Genomic DNA, 19,168 nt, shown 5'->3' with positions numbered 1-19,168 from the left:
TATTAAATATGTAATATGTTCCAGGCACAGTGCTAAGCTCTTCACACACATTTCCTATTTAATCCATACGACAACCCTACAACATAGGCATTATTACCGCCATTTTTTAAAAAGAAATCTGATTTTCACAACAACATCATAAAGTTAGTGGGATAGGTATTAATGTTATCCTTATTTTACAGATGAGCAAACCAAGGCCCAGGAAATGTAAGTAACTTGACCAAAGGGGCAAAACCAATACTTGAGTCTGAGTCTTCATGCTCTTTATCATTATGCCATATCATTCATTGCCTTGGGAATTTTGTAATGCCTTTGGAAAAAATGCATATTACTAAGTGAAAGAAGCCAATCCGAAAAGGCTTCATACTGTATAATTTCAACTACATGACATTCTGGAATGGGCAAAACTATGGAGACTGTAAAAAGATCAGTGGTTGCCAGGAGTTAGGGAGGAGGGAGGGGTGAATAGGTGCAGCACAGAGGATCTTTGGGGCAGTGAAACTATTCTATATGATACTATAATGGTGGATACCTGTCATTATACATTTGTCAAAACCCATGAAATTTACAGCAAGAGTGAACCCTAAGGTAAACTATGGACTTTAGGTAATTATGATGTGTCAATGTAGGTTCATCAGTTGTAATAAATGTACCACTCTGGTAAGGGAGACTGTGTACGTGTGTGGGGTCTGTCAGTGAGTATATGGGAAATCTCTGTACTTCCGACTCAGTTTTCCTGTGAACCTAAAACTGCTTGAAAAAATAAAGTGTACTTTTTAAAAGACAATTATTTTTAATTAAAGAAAGAAAAGAAAAATACAGCACATCTTAATTATATTTACTGTGATCCACATTTCGTTTCTTTTTGGTGAAGAACGACTGATGGATAACATCAAACTTTTACTCAAGGCTTTCTTCTTAGAGTATTTCTCAGCCCAAGAAGAAAGTGTTTATTAGAAATCTATTGATTTTCTTTTTTTAAGATTAACAATGAAAGTTAAAAAGGAGAAAGACATCATCTTAATGTGATGCTATAATCCATTGGCTATTGCCTCTTAAGGGAATGTAATTTATTAAAGAGGCATTGGGGACCCATCTTTTCTTTTCTTTGTTTTTTTTTTAATCTTCTTAAATTTTTTTTTTCCTTCTTCCCTCTTTTTTTCCTCTCTCTCCTCCTAATACACACTTTTTTTTACTAAGGGGAATACCATGATGTCGCTCTAGCCCGGCCCCTGTAGACGGGACCCCAGGGCCTGCTGTTAAAACCACTGTAGAATCGAGAGCGGGAACTGTTGGTGGTGGTCCGGGCACGGTATCGGGCTCACGGGAAACCCCGGTCTGTTGTGCTGATGCCTGGTCTGTTGTTTGGTTTTGGGATCACCTTGATTTGTCTTCCTCTAAACAGGGACTCATCTAAGGCCAAGGAAGTCCTCACTGACTCTTTGTCTGAGAACTCTATATATGCAAACCCTTTGGGATGACCACTAAATTTGTCACATAGTATAGTAACACGGTTGACTGAACCACAGCCATGAAAGTGTGCTTCCAGCTTTTCTGTTGTTGCACCATAGTCCACATTGTCAACTTAGGTGGAACGGGCATCAGCCTCCATCTTCTCCTCAGTGGACATGATCACTGGGCCAGCATTGCCTGGAGGTGGACTCATATTCATCTGCTACTCTACCTCGTTCTGTAGCTCCTTTAGCTTCTCAACTTCTTCCTCCATCTCCCTGACTCGAGCGTTGATCGCTTCCAGCTCCGGGTCCTCAATGGCGCCGTCCCCCGGGTCACCCTAGACCAGTCCCAGCTCCTGCTCCTCCTCCTGGCTGCCGGGGGCTCACGAGCCAGGCCCAGGGCCCGGAGCTCCGGCGAGGGGGGCGGGGGCGGCACGGGCCCGGGGCGGCTCCGCTTCGGGCTCGGGCTCCGGCTCGGGCTCCAGCAGCAGCTCCTCAGGCTCCAAGCCGTTCCCGTAGTCCCCTGCACCCCGCGGGGCCCCCTCCCCGGCCTCCTCAGCCTCCCCACCGGCCCCGGGCACAAGATGGCGCCGCCGCCCCGGCCCGGAGCCCGGACCGCCTGCAGCCCCCGCTGCTGCTGCCGCTGCTGCCGCTGCCGCCGCCGCCATCGCCGCCATCGCCGCCATCGCCCTTAACTGACTTTCTAAAGTTTCTTTTTCTTTTTATTCTGGTTACTTTGTTTTTACAGTAAGCTCTTAATTATCCTGGAGCAGGTAATTTATTTCCATTAGCTCATTTAGGATAAGGACAGGATAACTTTATAAACTATTAAGTAAGAAATTTGGGACTATTTCATATTTTGGTACGTTCAGAACAGTATTGTAATCTGAGTGCTCATCCAGTTCTCACTGACATAGGGTGTGGAGAGGAGGACTACATAGCCTCAGATATTAATACTGGGATTTATATTGCCTCTGAGAATCTTTTTCTGTTTTGTGTTTTTACCACCACTATGTGCCATGGGCACTCCTTCCAAGTCACATATGAACAGGCAGCATGCAAGCAGGGGTCAATCTGGCAGAAGAACTTTTTTTGCTGTTCTATCTGTGAATCTTTCAGTAGATGAACAATGGTTTCTGAAAGCTTTCCCTGCCGTTTTCCTTTTCTAGGGAATACTTTCTAAAGAGCCAGCTCACTTCTGTTTCCTCTGAATATGTCATGAACTCAGAGGTCCCATAATAGAGGAATTTTGCCATTAGCTAGATTTCTTCCAAGACAGGAGACAAATCCTTCCACACAGATTTATGTCAGCCTGATGTACATTCGTTCATCTGACTTATTGTCATTTTCGTATTTTCTCAGGCTAGGCTGCAAAACCCAGTTTCACTCATAAAGATGTGCAGAATTCACTGCCCTGTGGAACATGTCTGAGGAATGTGTGCTCATTTCCGAATGTAGCCCTGGCTGCCAAATACTGAGAGCAAGGCCTCCGCCAGCCCTACGCAGGTTTCCTATGGGGCTAGTGCTGTGCAGAGGATGGAGGATCAAGGTGTCTAACCCTTTATTGCTTGTTAAGACTTCTATATACTTTTAGTAGAACATTTCCAAAGTTTGGAATATAGCCTTCTGCCGTAATGGGACTATTTCTGTCTACTCATCTCAGATGTCATTTGCCTAGGGGTGAAGTGAAGAAAGCTCTTCATGGTAGCTGCCAATATAAATGAGACACACGAACAGCTCAGGACTTAAACTGGGCATAAACATCCTCACCAAAGAGCCAAATATCTCAGTCTGAAGTCAGGCTGCACATACAGATGGTATGCCCTGCACAAGGGTCACCTTTTCTAATCAGCACAAAGATATCTTCTGCTCACCAATTTGTGAGTACTTGAGACAGTGAATGCCAACCAAAGAGGACAGTTTTTCCTAAATTTTATGAAAATATCATTTGGGCTACCGCAGACTGTGACCTGGCTTAAGGGGATGGTCCAGGTTAGGTTGACACAAAGAGAAAGTCCAAACTATAAATTCAGACAGCCAGGTTGCCAAGGCGAAGAAGGGTATTTAAAAGAAAGCAAAGACAAACAGCCACCAGTTGAAAATCTGGGGCTATTCTGGCTTCTCTGTTCTCAATTTGAGAAGGCAGGTCAAGCCCATTTCTGCAGCCAGTGACTCATGAGCAGCTTCTGATTTATGCTCAATTCCCAGACTCACGGGTGGGTGGAAGGCACAGGACAGGGTGATGCGGAGAGTTATATTCTGGGCAGGGAAGTAGGTGTGGGGTGGGGTGCTAGCCAGCTCCGTCAGATATATTTTCCATAACCTGTATCTGCATCCTCATCTTCCTCCTGAGCCCAGACCCTTGTGCCTGGCTGGCTGTCTTGGCATCTTGAACTGCATGTTCCAATGCACTTCAGACTCAGTCTTGAACTTTACAGTCTTCTCCTGTCTTAGTGAAAGACACTTTCAGTCAATTCATCATTCAGGCCAGAAACCTGGAGTCACCCTATTTTTGTTCTTCTCTCTTAAACTCACATTCATTGTCACCATGTCCTCTCTAGTCTGCATTTCTAATGAGGTGTTAACTCATCTCCTTTTCATCCCTAATGCCAATGCTCTGGGTGGTCCATCTCTCACCTGAAATGCAGCCTATTAATTGGTCTTTAGTATCAAATACCTCTCATCCATTATCCAAAATACAAACAGAGTGACCCTTTAAAAAGTTAAGTCTGATCATGTCTCTGTTCTATGGGAAAATCCTTCAATGTCTTCAAATTTTTTTTTTTTTGCTAGAAAATCAAATTTCTGTGCATGTAAGACAAAGCCATTCACAATTTAGCCATGCAGCCTCTCCAGCCTCTCCTCTTTTGTCTCCTCCATCTTTCACTCAATATTCCAGCCATATCAAACTACTTTTGAATTCTTCTCACACTCTTCATATTTGCATCTTTCGCTCCTTTAACCTAGAATTCCCTTTCTATCTTCTTCACATTGATTCACTTTACTAGGTTCTCAAGACTCAGTCTATAGGAAGGGCCCTGTTCTTCTAACAATTGTCACATTAATATTATTTATATATTTCTTTGTTTTTCCTTTCACCAACCTTGAAGCACTTTGAAGTCCAGACTGTGTCATTTATCTCAATAACCTAAGTGCTTAGCACAGTAACTGAAAATTATAGGTACTCATTAAATGTTCAGTGTGTAGTATCTTCTAGTTATTTCAGTAGGGTCTCTTTTCTACTGAGTAGGAGTTGCTACTCAGACACATTTGGACTAATTGGGCTAATGTTTTGGCAAAGTTTTAACACTAGAAAGGTAGATGTATACACATTCACACCACAAAAAGTTATGGGTTCCAGGACGTTAAGAATTGAAGAGTTGTCACGGATGAAGACTTTCTATCTAGGAGAAATTTTTCCACCCAGGTCAGACTCTTGGTCACCCCTTTTTTTTTCCCCTGAGAAGACTAGGGTTTGGGCACCATGCTGCCCTTTCCACTGCCACCTTCTTTGTTTTCAACTATTAGGTCTTTCAGTCCCTGACTAGTGAGAAATAAGGAAAGTAGTTCCAGCAAGGACAATTCTTTGCTCTGCAAGTTTTCTAACGGTTTTCATTGGAAGTTATGAAATAACGAGCAAAGGGGTTCCACATAAAAGCCCCCTATGAATACCTTTTATTTTTCCCAGAAGAGTGTTAGAGGGAGATAAGACAGGTGATGGGTCTCACGTAATGAATGTTTATCTATACTTTGGAGGCCACCTGTAGTCAGTGAATTTCCTGGAAGCTAACTAAAGAAGCTAAGGAAGAGTTAAGAAATAGCTGGAGGCTTTGTAAGAGTTGGGATGGAACAGGGGCTAGAGATTTGACGTGATCCTGTAACTTAGCTGGAGGAGAGGTAGCAGTGGAAATGGGAGAGAGGAGAAGCCTCAGGTGATGATGCTACAGGAGCTATCCAGCCTCTCTTTCCTTCCCCCCCCACCATCATTTCTAGCATAACAACCCGATGGATCCTTGCTTGGGTTCCACAGTGGGAGAAAGTTCAAAGGATTTTTGCATGGTCAAAGGAATGAGAAGGACATGTGAAACATATCCTCATAGCAGCGGCTGTGGGGGAAGCAGAGTTACTTTGGCCACTAGGCTGAGGTAGTAATTCCCAGGGACTATCTGTATGTAAGTAGTGGTCCAGCAGATGTAGAGACTGCTCATTATTCTTAAAAAGGTAATATCCTAGAGAATAAGACACTAGTATTTATACTGTTTCATGATTAACTATGACTAACTATTCTAGAATGTTTAGGTCCTTCCTTTTGTCCCCTGCAGATTTAGAGAGTATTTACTGGAGCTAATACATACAGAGCCACATCTGTGTAAAATGACATCTGTTTCAGGAACACAGCCCAGTCGTGGGGTTGAAAATATGCAGTCACAAGCCACATGTGGCCACTGCATTCTTGAAGCCCTGACTAGATGTATCTGCCCATGAGATCACCCCAGCTACCAACCAAATATATTTCTCCTCTAAATTACTGAAAAGTATTTTAAAACGATGTATCTGAAAAATTCAAGGCTTTTGTTTTGGTTCATTTTATAGCCTTTACTGATTACATACTTTTCCTCTATGGCTTGAATGGATAGCAGCATCAGCTGTGGTAATAAATCCTCCACTCTGCAGACCTGTGTAGCACATACACCTGTGTCAGAGTTACACACCAGATGGCACCTGAAAATGAGTTGATATCTATGGTAAGACGGTATTTAGAGAAAATACATTTGTAAGTAAAACAGGATATACATTTCACAGTGATTTTAAAAGAACATTGAACAAGTCAGTTGGCAAATATTATTGAGTGCCTACTCTGTGTAGAAGCTTGTGAGGGTTGCTGTTCTGGCATTGGGTTGCCTGGATGTAGCACTTAGAAGTGTTACTAATGCATCGTCTCCTGTAAGAAGATTGGAAAAAATAATGCTTTCCTAAATTTTCAAGTTTTCTCCACTGTTGATCTTCTGTGTTATGAACTTGGAACAGGGATTAAGAACATTTTAATCATCAAGGATATGTTTTCTGTGGCTTTTTGAGTAGGGCATGTGTTATGACCTTAAGTGATCAGTGGAAGACAGCCCCTATCGGGATGGCCACTGTTTAGGTGATCTAAATGGATTTGGTCCATAAACGACACAAAAGGGTCCTAAAGACTTTAAACATCCAGGAAAGTCTCCATTAAGATGTACAGAGTGCAGAAGTGACTGTGAATTTCTGGTCAGAAATGTCAGTGTCCTGAGGTACATGTTCTTTAGTAATTACACAACTGTTCCGGGAGAGTGAATGGGCGGTGAGTTAGTGAACTATGCCATCGCTCCTGACCTGTGTTGTCTCTCTTCCCCACCCTCCCCAAATAGCTGCATAACCAAAGATGAAATTTCCATCCCCACAGTTAAAACCATAGGACCATAAATTGGTGTCCCATACTGCCTCCTACTTTCATGAAGCAAAAATGAAGTTTCCTCGCGCTTCCTAGTTTTCACAATATTTTACTGGAGGAAATTCAAGACGCAGTTCCACTGCAAGAAAGAACACTGTGAATTGGCCATAACATGTCTCAAAAGACTTGACATGGCTCTTTTAACTGCTAAAATATTAATATCTTGGCAGATTTAAGGAGGAGCCCATGTAGGCAGTTTTCTGTTTGTTTATTTTGAAATTAGATTCCTGTCCTTATCACTGAGGAAGACAAACAGTGAGTAGGCTGCTGATCACTTGTTGGGGAGGGGGAGCAGAGAGGCAGTTTGACTGAATAATTCACACCAACATGTAAAATTCTGAAAGCCCTTTAACACTCTCAAAAATATTTGCATTTTTAGAAGTTTCTTTTTTTTTAAATTAATTTTTATTGGAGCAGAGTTGCTTTACAATGTTGTGTTCGCCTCTGCTGTGCAGCAACGTGAAGCACCTATACGTATGCATCTATCCCCTCTTTTTGGGATTTCCTTCCCATTTAGGTCACCGCAGAGCACTGAGTAGAGTTCCCTGTGCTGTACAGTAGGTTCTCATTAGTTACCTATTTTATACATAGTAGTGTATATATGTCAATCCCAATCTCCCAGCACATCCCACCCCACCCTTCCCCCTTGGTATCCTTACGTGTGTTCTCTACATCTGTGACTCTATTTCTGCTTTGCAAATAACTTCATCTGTACCATTTTATCTCGATTCTGTGGAGTGTTTATTATTATCCACATGGGGTAATGTGTGCTTCCCAAGGTTCCACAAATAGCAAGAGGTTGCAGCAGGTAAGAAGCCAAATTAATTTTTATTGGAGCAGAGTTGCTTTACAATGTTGTGTTAGTTTCTACTGTACATCAAAGTGAATTAGCTATACGTATACATATATCCCCTCTTTTCTGGGTTTCCTTCCCATTTAGGTCTCTTAACCCAAATAAATCTGTGGCGGGGCTGGGGGGGGGGGGCGGTAATTCTGGCCGTGTAACACAGTGTCAGCTGCAAACTGGCACTTGCCATTGGCACTTGCCATCTACCTCTACAAGGATTAAATCATGTGCCGCTGCAGCTGCTGACCTTCAACACCCCCTGAGAGTTCAGGTGGAGAGCAGAAATGAGGCGCTCTGTGCTCTGGGAGAAACTGGCAGAACAGGTCTTCAGATAGTTAGATATCTTCAGGAGCCAATTTTATGAGCCCAATTCTTGTATCTCGTCATATCTAGAAAAGCACTAAACTCCTTCATGGTGACGTCTGCTCCTCGTGACCAGCTGTAACCTTCACGAGACTAGCAGCAACCTTCTGCAAAAAATATGTGCTTGACTGCACGTACACCCCCTTCACCAAAATCACATATATCCTGAGCATCCCCCCACCTCTTTGGAGCAGTTTCTCAGAGCTGTCTGAAATGCCGTCTCCCGGGCTACAGTCCTCATTTTGCCCCAAATAAAACTTAACTCACACTCTCATGTTGTGCATTTTTTAAAGTTGGCAACAGTGAGGTAAAAACAAATCAAGCAATGCACAGGAAACTGTTTCAGAGGTGGGTGAGAGGGGCAGAACTCTGGAGGCCAGCCCCCTGAATGATTCCTGCTTTCCCACAGCTTTTTAACTGATTCTCTTAAGGCCTTAAGTGTTTTTTTAACGGGTCCCAGGCAGAACTTGAGGCTGGAGAAAGAAAGCATGGCTGGGAGGAAGTAGCAGGTAAAGAGGACATGAATACAGGGCAGGTGGTTCTTCCTATATTCTGGTCATTGTAAGTTTGAAAACATCAGGGTTTAACAATGGTTTATTATAAACATGTCTGTGTGTGGATTGATTTGTCTGTAAAAATATCAGAATTGTAAAAATAATGGCAGACCACAATGGAGAAAATAAGTTTTGCTCTTTATGTCAAGCACTTGGAAAATATTCAGCCCCATTGTTCCCTTGGGCTGGATTGATACTGCCTATGAACTCCCTTCAAGAAAAACACAACCGGTTTCGCCATCCATTTTTATTAACTCCACATTCTCAGAGGAATCTTTATGCACTCCCTTGAATATCAGGACTAAATTTGTTTCACTCCATGTGGAACTGTCTTACTGGATGTAATTTTCCAGGAAGTCAGTTCTGCTTTCCAAGACCAGTAGGGATATCTCTGAATATTCTGCCATTGTTCTGCCTACTTTGTATTAAGTCGCCAGACATTATTTCAGTAATAAGGGAATTTTTTTTTTTTCTAATGGAATAACTTTAGGGCCAGCATACTTGCTGTGAGTGGTAGTGAGTACTTTATCCCCCACCACCTGTGGGCTGAGAAACTCGTCTTTGGCTAGGACAGATGTAATCGAACAGAATTGTTAGTTCAGTGGGGATGTTAATACCATAGAAAAAGAAAATAGGCCAGGAGATTTGGGCTTGAATTAAGCATGAGGGAGGAGGAGGGGAAGTAGGATAAAGACCTAGAATGCAAAGTTAAAAGCTCTAGGTCAGCGCTGCCCATAGAAGTATAATGTGAGCCACGTATATAACTTTAAACTTTGTAGCCACTTAAAAAAAAAGTGGGGCTTCCGTGGTGGCGCAGTGGTTGAGAATCCGCCTGCCGATGCAGAGGACACGGGTTCGTGCCCCGGTCCGGGAGGATCCCACATGCCACGGAGCGGCTGGGCCCGTGAGCCAAGGCCGCTGAGCCTGCGCGTCCGGAACCTGTGCTCCGCAACGGGAGAGACCACAACAGTGAGAGGCCCGCGTACCGCAAAAAAAAAAAAAAAAGTGAAAGGAACAAGTGAAATTAATTTTAATAATACATTTTATTGAAACCAATATATTAAAATGTCATTTTGATATGTAACCAATGCACAAAAATTATCACTGAGATATTACTTTCTTTTTTGGGTTCTAAGTCCTCCTAATGTGCTGTGCATTTTACACTGCACTGACAGCGTATCTCCATTTGGACCAGCCACACTCCAAGTGTTCAATAGCCACACGTGGCTGGTGAACAGAGCAGCTCTAAGTAACAAACCAGAAGGAAAGACATGATGGTGATCTAAATCACTTATTTATTTATCTACCTATCTATTTATTTATTTATAAATTGTTACAAATAAGTAAATAAACTTAGGGCATCCAAGTCAGAGAGAGTATTAACAAAATAATGAGAGAAAGTTAAGAGAATTACCTAACTTTGGACAGTTATCCTAAAGAAACAGACTGTTTAAGGAAGGTTTATGTGACTAAGGTAGAATTCACGGAGTTAGACTTCAGGTAGATATAAGGGGATCAGGGATGACCTTGAATTGCAGGATGAACATGCAGTTCATTCAAAGATGATCTTGGTTTTCTTAAGGAAAGTGAGAAAAACAGCTCTGCCCCTGGAACAAGTGTGGAAGTAAAGGTGAATTCTGAAGGCCATGACTCTAAAAACCCCGTGAACAAGTGAACCTAGAGATAAAGGGGATGCAGTGTCCTAAAGGTAATATGCATAATCACTTCCCTGAGTTTAAGTGAGCCCCCAAATCGCCTTTCTGCAATAAAGTAAGTTTTCTGTATATGAAGTGCTTTGTTGATTGTGAAACTCATATAAATACATGGGTTACTGTTATTGGCTAAAGAAAGGGCTGTTCTGTGGAGGTGAGCTATCAGGGACAACTAACCGGGAAAATCCATCATCCCAGCACATCATTAAATCTCGGAAACTTGCTCCCCTAGGTGGGTAACAGAAAGTTAGTGGAGGTGAGGGAGGGACGTCTTTCTGTTGGGGGCAATCTTAGATTTGTTTTATCAAAACAGATATTGCCCATCTTTAGAACCTTCTGCCCATTACTCTCATTATATATTTAGTGTGAGAGCATATACTGCTCAAGAGTTAGTTTTTCTCCCCCTCAATGTGGGCTTTTGGTGGCTTCATAAAAGTAATAAATAGCTCTTCTTGGACACACAAAATAGAGATTGGCAGGCAATTTAAAGTTAAGATTTCTCAGTAGAACCACCACTACCAACAAGATCACATACTGACTCTCCTGTACTCTGAGAAATGTTAAAATAAGGCCAAGATTTTTATGATCCACACTTTCTACTGCCCCAAAGGCTTTTCTGCCCTTCGTTTCTCCTGTGCCAGCTACAGCTGCATTTTCCCAGTCGTGTCCCCTTTGGGTACACAGACATACACGGACACTCCTAAAAGCAGTCATTTCAAGTGGCTCTAGGTTTTGCTGAGACAATTGTGTAAGTGAGAAAAATTATTTTCTTGGAAAATGGCTTTGGAAGACACAAAAGCATTTCATATCAGGTGACAGCTGGAAATCAGTGCACTTAGAACCTTTTACAAATAGCCTGTTCTGCAAATACTCCCTGTAATGATAATTATAGCACTTTAAATATAGGGTTTGCTCACATGTGATTCCATTTGAGCTTCACCACAACCTTGTCAGGACATTTGAAAGATTTCACGTTTTTGATGCAGGATCTGAAGCCCTAAATATTTGAATGACTTGACCAGTGTCACACAGCTGATATTTAACACAACCAGCACTCCAGTCCCACATCACCTCCTCCGCTTTGTAAGTTGTGTTTTCCAGGCCATGCAACCTGGAAGCAACACGCTCGTAACTACTCACACCACACGCTCACTTTGAAGCTCCCATTTATTGTAATTCCAAAACTACAACTCTACAATTTCTGCCAACCAGTCTTAGGGTCTTTTTTCCCCTAGGAATCTTGGTGGGGGGGGCGGGTAAAAGCTCACACATATTTGAGCCTTGGATTTGTTGGCTACATGGTGGCAGGTACCATTTTTATTATTTTATGATCCAGTTTGGAATCCATGATGTCATCGATCACTGCCCATATCATGAGCAGCTGAAACTTTCCAAAGGTACTGAGACTCCCCAAGCATTATGCTCTCTCACTTGTCTGGTCCAGCCCTAGGCTGTTCCCTAATGCAGCTCAGAGCTCCAGCAGAAAGGTCACCCCCTGAGTGGGGAAGTGACCTTTGCCCCACTCCCACCCCCAGCTTCCATTGTTACAAATGCTGTTAAACACTGCCCTCAAGAGAGTCTTTCAGGAAACTTTCTTTCACTTCATTTGTGTTGTATTCCCCTCTCCCTGAGAGGTTCATAGGTGCCAGAGAAACATCCAGGTAACAAGCCCCACACTGTTAACAATGCCCCACTGAGTTTAAAAACAGCTGTCCTGCCTTTGGATGAGTTATCTCCCTAAATACCCTTAGATGCCTCCAGCCAACAGACTGCGGGGCCTACCCTGCCCTTCCTTCCCACTGGCCAGACAAGTCCATAGTTTACATTATCTAGCTGTGATGTCTATATTCACAACTGCTAGAATGATTTTCCCCAAACACTCCATTTTCTCAGCTACTCTTTGTGAACATCTATCGGATCAAAACCAGATTTTTTCTGCCTGAATGTCAAGGTCTTTAACCAGCTGTTCATTTTAGCTTATTATTTTTCATCGCCTCCCTCCATAGGATGGCAGAGAGAATTTGTGTGTAATAGCATTTTCCACAAATATCAATGGGTTGAGTAAATTAATAAGGTATGGATGACAGATTAGAGACTGATTTTTCTTTCTCAGACATATTTCTAGATATTTTTTATTAGTGATTAAAATTTTCAAGCTACATAGCTCTTATTTATCATCAGCATCTTTTCCATCTTCTCTTCCTTATGAACCTGCATAATAATATTGTTGGCAAGGGATTGGTAGGGTCTTTTTTATTAATGAGGGAAACCACATTAATTAGCAGAGCATTGTGTTGGTTATTAATCAAACCAGACCTTCTGTTTAACCAAGTTAAACAGAAACCTGCTCAGGAGCTCATAATCTGGGGAAGGTTATAATAATTTAGAGCTATTCTGTAAAAGGGCATGCAGATACTCGCATAAATACATAGGGTCATAGCATGAAAAAAATCATCTAAACTTTGTGTAAGCATTACTGCAAGTGGTTTTATGTGGTCTAGAGTTTAAGAATGAGTCATGAGAATTGCATATTCAGAGAGGATATGGACAGGTTAAAAAAATCAGTGCTCACTTCCTTTTTGGAGAGACTTCAAGAAGGAAATGAGATTTCCAACACTCTTTTGCTATGAGGGGGAAGAAGTTGAGGTTTGGTGGGGGCCAATGATTCACGTAACTCTCTCCTCCAGATGTGAAACCAACTGAGAAATATATACAGGTGTCAGAAGGAGATTACAATAAAAATGTTATCACTGATAAATCTAGATTGGAGACCATGTCTTGGACCCGAAATCGCCTTCCTATTTTCCTCTTCCTTTTATCCTGAATAGATCTCACCCACTGGTCCCAGGCAGATCAGCTGGACATTTCCAGGCCTCCTCTGTAGAAGAGAGAAGGGCTGAGGAAGGATCACCAGACAGTTCTCAAAGGAGAGAAACAAGGAGAATGGGCTGTATATGCCTAGTGACCCTTTCCCCTACCTCACCAATTAGATGAATCAGGAATCAGCAAACTTGTACTATAATGGACCAGAAGGTGACTATTTTAGGTTTTGAGGCCTCCTCAGCTCAGCTGTTGTTGCAGAGAGGCAGCCATAGAAAACGTGTAGATAAATGAGGATGGCTGTTGTATTCATTTACTAGGACTGCCATGGCAAAGTACCCACAGAATGTGTGGCGTAAACAGCAGAAATGTATTCACAGTTCTGGAGGCTGGAAGTCTGAGATCAAGGTGTAGGGAGGGTGGATTCGTTCCAAAGGCTGTGAGGGAATCTGATGCATGCCTTGATTCTTGCTTCTGGTGGTTTGCTGACAATCTCTGGCATTCCTTAATTTATAGAAGCATCACCCTGATCTCCACCTTCATCTTCACCTGATGGTCTCCCTGTGTACATATCTCTGTCCAAATTTCCCCTTTTTATAAGGACACCAGTTATATTGGATTAGAGGGCCCACTCAACTCCAGTATAACCAACATTAACCAATTATATCTGCACGTAAGCAGATTAAGGCCACGTTTTGAAGTACTGGGGGTTAGGACTTCAACAGATACATTTGGAGGAGACACAATGTTGTATTTCATATACATGTTATGTGGCATGAAATATTCTTCTTCTGTTTTCTTCCCAACCATTTAAAATGTGTAAATATATGTGGGCTGTATAAAAACAGGCCCAGGGCTGTAGTTTACCAACCTCGAGTCACTCCTTCTCCAGAGGGGAGGATTAATTGGGGGGAGGATTAAGTGAGGGAGGAAAAGAGGGACAAAAGTGTTCCTCCAGTCCTAATCCCTCCAAAGGGGTGAGTGGGAGTTCCCTGCCCTCTGTGGAAATATGAGCAATGGGATAATAAATATCCCATGTTATATAGCCCAAAGGACTCTGGCTAGCTGGGAAGCAGATTATATTCCAGGAAGAATGGGAGGCATTAGCAAGGATGGTGGAATGTGAAAAACAGAACAACAACAAAAAAAAGGAGACAAGAAAGAAAAGGAAAACGCAGAAAGATTTTTAAAAATTAGAAAATCTGTAGAGAGATTTGCCAGTATAACATGCAGTCTTCATTTTAAATCATTTAAAAAACTCAGTAGGTCCTATAAGGAATTGATCAACATGGTCAAAGTAATTAAAGAGGAAGAGGAATTAAAGTAAATTCACAAGTAGGAACCATGGAGAGAAAGGTAATGCAAAAGTCTAGATTGAGTTTACAAGAACCTGACTGCAGCTATGGGTGTAGAGTGAAGAAAGTATAATAGAAAACATCTTTGTTCTAAAGACTCTAATTCTTATCTAAGACATTTTGAAAGCTCTTTGTTATATGTTCTTGTAGTACTTCTTACTCCCCATTTTGGAAGAAATGCAAGTAAGGCTTTGATTTTCATTGTAAAACTTTTGATGCATGTAGGTATTCTTTTAGTCAGCAATCTGCTTTAGGCACTTAATTTCTTATGATTTCTTATAATTTCTTATGATTGATTTCAGTATTTAGTTCCTAGTGGTTTGCTGTATAACCTTTATTATAAGCTTTTATGAACCAACTGATGATTGTTGGAGGAAGTGGTCTTAAGGGACATGCCACTGTCACCTCCCTTTCACTATAATACTTGATGAAATCTGCTCAAATATCAAGCCACATGACTAAGAACAGAGCATGTATACTTCATTTTTTTTTTATTTCCTTCTGGAATTGCCTTTATAGATTTGTAATTTAACAAGGGCCTCTGAGCTTTAATTAAGGGTCAGTTTTTTCTTTAATAGCGTTAGAACAGTCCTGCATCCTTTATGAAGCTTCTGTTAAAGACTTGATTATATTATATGGTGCAAGTGTATGAAGAGCTAGGTAATAAGTTATTTCTAGACTTTAACACTAGAAATGAGATAATTTCTCTCTGATGAACTATTTCCTTTAATTAAGGTAACCATGCTACAGAACTTTTCAATATTCACTTTGCTTTGACTTTTCAGAAGCTCGGAGACAGTCTTGCACTTGATTCTACTGGAGAAACTCAACCTAGGATTTTCAGTACAACTTTCTCCTTTTCCACTTTGTAATTTGGATCTTTTTGTTTTTAACTTGCTTTAGTGATTTTATTACATAGTGCCTTTTATTACAAACAGACACAAAACTTTTCTGAATGTAAGTAGGATAAATGATTGGCTCTCATCACTTTGTCCAGGGGGATTATTCTCTAATACAAAGTTTTGTGACCTTAGTCACCTTCTAATGCCATCTCAGGTTACAGTGATTTTTTTTTCTTCCACAGATTCCTTAATCAACAATTTCTCTCCTGAAATGCTAGATTTGTTAAAGAAACAAATACATACTAGAATCCAGAAATACATCAGTTTTTCTTAAAAAAATTATTGTTTTAGTTAGCAGTTCAATTATTTCTCTTTGAAAGAATAAAAAAAAATTTTTAATTATTTTATTTAGTTGTGTTCATTAGAATTCTTTTGCTTGAAGCTTAACTCAGAATCTTATAAGCACAAAAGGTATCTATTGTTCAAATAATTTGAAAAGCCAGACTTATCTGTCTAGCTTTAGGTATGGTTAGATCCAGGAGCTCAAAATACGACTCATTCCTCTCTCTGCTTTACCAGACTAGGTTTTGGCTTCATTATCAAGCAGATATTCCGTGCAAGGTAGAAAAAATGACTAGCAACAATTGTTTACTGGCAGCTGGCATTTCTAATGAAAAAATCAAAAAGTCTGTCTTTCAACAGTTCCAACAAAAGTCTCAAGGAGAGCTTTTATTGGCCTGGCTTAGGTCAGGTGACCATCCCTGGACTTAATCACTATAGTTGAAGAAACTGAGTATTTAATTGGCCAGACTCCCAGGATGTGCCCATTCCTAGAGCCAGGAGGTGCGATCGGCCCCATCCAAACCACTTGGACTCAGAATGAGGAAGAGATGGTTCCCAAAGAGATTCTGGGCTGAACAAGACACAGGTTAACTACATCGCCCCATTATGTTTCCATCCCTTGTCTCCCCATCATCCATATGCACCTTCTTTCCCATTTAAAAATTCTCAAGATCACCCTGGCTAATATAATGCAAATATACCTCTACAAGGAATACTGTCTCTTCCTCTACTCAAACAGAAGACAACTCTGAGGCTCATCCAGTTCCAAAATCTCTAAGTCATGGCATTTTTCTTGGTTGGGTCTAGACGTAGCTCCTCATGGCTTGGTATCCTTTAGCTAAATGATATATTTAACACTACCAGTTAGCAGTAGCAGAGAAAAAACACTATTGCTGCAATAAAACTTCCATTTGAAAAAGGGAGAGAAGGATAACCCCTAAATAGTGATCTCACGTTCATAGCAATCATCTCATGCAGGACAAAGAGAGCCAAGGACTCCCTGACCTGGCAGTGGATGGAGTTCTTTGTTCAAGAATCTGGCTTGTCTCTCTCTCCTTTCTGGGAGGAACTCCCTTTCCCATTATCCTGCATAGCTATATGGCAGATGGACATTGGGGAGGCTTTTTTTCTAACAGCTGTAATATTTTAGTTCCTTCCTTCTATTGGTGCAGGTTTGGGGGCTGGAATTAGCCTTGTGAGGTGGGCATTCTCAGGGCTGTTTGGTGAGCCTGGACTTTTCTCTGGCAGTGCCACTGCCTCTCCTGACAGACTTGTGGGTCTATTTATTTCCTGAATACTCCATAGATTGATTCTTGTAGACTCATGCCCATCAGTTGGGTTCCAGCCCTCATGGATTCTTCCTCTCAGGCAATCTGCCTTTATGCTCTGCCCCTCTCCCAAATCATCTGGACCTTAGACTGGGAAGCAATGGGCTGTCATCATGCGGATCCTACTCCTCGGTGGTAGGGTTCCTGGGGATGGCTTTTACAGAGGAGTGTAACTGCTCTCCATGTTAGTCAGGGAGTATATGGCAGGAAGTGTTTGGAAGTGGTTCTCCAGCTCCGTGGCTCGCCACAATCCCCATCTCTTTTCCATGTGCTTCCCACTCGTGCTAACTTTAGCATGAGGCAGAGATTTATACCTCTGCCATCCCAAAAGACACAGGGCTATCTGCTATTGGTCATTTTTGAGTGCCAGACACAGGCAGAAAGGATGACTCTTTGTAAGGACTAAATCCCTTTTGCTTTCTTCTTCCAGAACTGCCAGATTAGGCTGAAGGCCATCCTTTTCTTTTTTTTTTTTTTTTTTTTGGTGGTATGCGGGCCTTCCTCTGTTGTGGCCTCTCCCGTTGCGGAGCACAGGCTCCGGACGCGCAGGCTCAGCGGCCATGGCTCATGGGCCCAGCCGCTCCGCGGCATGTGGGATCCTCCCAGATCGGGGCGCGAACCCGGTTCCCCTGCATCGGCAGGCGGACGCGCAACCACTGCGCCACCAGGGAAGCCCCTTTTCTTGTATGATCTTACTGAAGGCTGAAAGAAGTAACCAGTGCCTTCTAAGATTCTTTGTTTTTTTCCGTTCCCCTAACACTCTACCCTTGATATTCATGTGATTTGAGTTCCGAGATACACTAGGTACCTTGTAACTGGCTGCTTTTCTATCAAATAACAGCTTTTGCCCTTTTTCTAGCCTGAGATGGGGGAATCCTCCACCTCACCTCAGCTCAGTCAGTATCATGTTTTAAGGTCTGTTCTTTGTAATCCTCTACTTCCAGATATCAAATTCTGTATTACTTAGGAGTCATTTTGGTGCAAGTAGTAGAAATCAGCACATAAAAGTTTAAATAGAAGGAATTTGTTGGCTTCCATACCAGAAAAGCCAGAGATGCAACGGTCTTCAAGCATGTTGATTATAGAGGTTCAATGTCATCAGGGCACATTTTTTCCCCTTGTCTCTAATACCTGTCTTGGCTACATTCTAGAAGTTTTTCTTTTTAACAAAGATGAAGTTGTAGGCTTGCATCTTTCTCAGAGCTAGCAACATAGCCAAAACTGTAAATATAGGAATTCCTTTCTTGGCTTGTCTGAGTCACCTGCCCATTCCTCAGGGGGATGTAACCCTCTGGCAGGTAAGCTCTGCAGTACATTTCGAACTTCTCTTGATCCAGGAGCAGGATCAGCCTCTTGGACTGAGAATAGCAGGGGACTGATTTTTTTCCAAGAGATGCTGAGTTAAAAAGCCTACGGCCCGATATCACCATAGGATGACTCTTATCAAAAAGGTAAGAGGTTACAAATATTGGGGAGGATGTGGAGTAAAAGGAACCCTTATACACTGTTGGTGGGAATGTAAAATGGTACAGCCATTATGGAAAACCATATGGCAATTCCTCAAAAAGTTAAAAATAGAACTACCATATGATTGAGTGATCTCACTTCTGGGTATATATCTAGAAGACTTGAAATCAGCAATCCTGAAGAGATATCTGTACACCCACGTTTACTTCAGCATTATTCACAATAGACAAGATATGGAAACAACCTAAGTGTCTGTTAATAGGTTAATTAGATGAATAGACAAAGAAGATGTGGTATATATATACAATGGAATATTATTCAGCCATGAGAAAGAAGGAAGTCTTGCCTTTTGTGACAATGTGGATAGACCTTGAGGGCATTATTATGCTAAGTGAGATAAGTCAGACAGAGAAAGGCAAATACTGTATGATATCATTTACATGTGGAATCTAAAAAAGCCGAACTAATAAGAACAGAGAGTAAGATGATGGGGTTGTGGGGTGGGGGAAACGGGGAGATGTTTTTTAAGGGTACAAACTTGCTATAAGTAGGTAGATAAGTCTTGGAGATCCAATGCACAGCATGGTGATTATAGTCAACAG

General features: G+C 41.7%; 1 pseudogene; it reads right to left on the bottom strand.

Annotated features, from left to right (window-relative positions):
* Positions 1–1,143: 1,143 nt before the first annotated feature.
* Positions 1,144–1,837, bottom strand: LOC102990271 (polyadenylate-binding protein 2-like; annotated as a pseudogene).
* Positions 1,838–19,168: the final 17,331 nt, after the last annotated feature.

This window comes from Physeter macrocephalus, chromosome 13 (genome assembly GCF_002837175.3).
Source record: "Physeter macrocephalus isolate SW-GA chromosome 13, ASM283717v5, whole genome shotgun sequence".
NCBI classification, from domain to species: Eukaryota; Metazoa; Chordata; class Mammalia; order Artiodactyla; family Physeteridae; genus Physeter; species Physeter macrocephalus.
The sequence above is the reverse complement of the archived record's forward strand: the minus strand, read 5'-3'. Positions and strand labels throughout refer to the sequence as shown.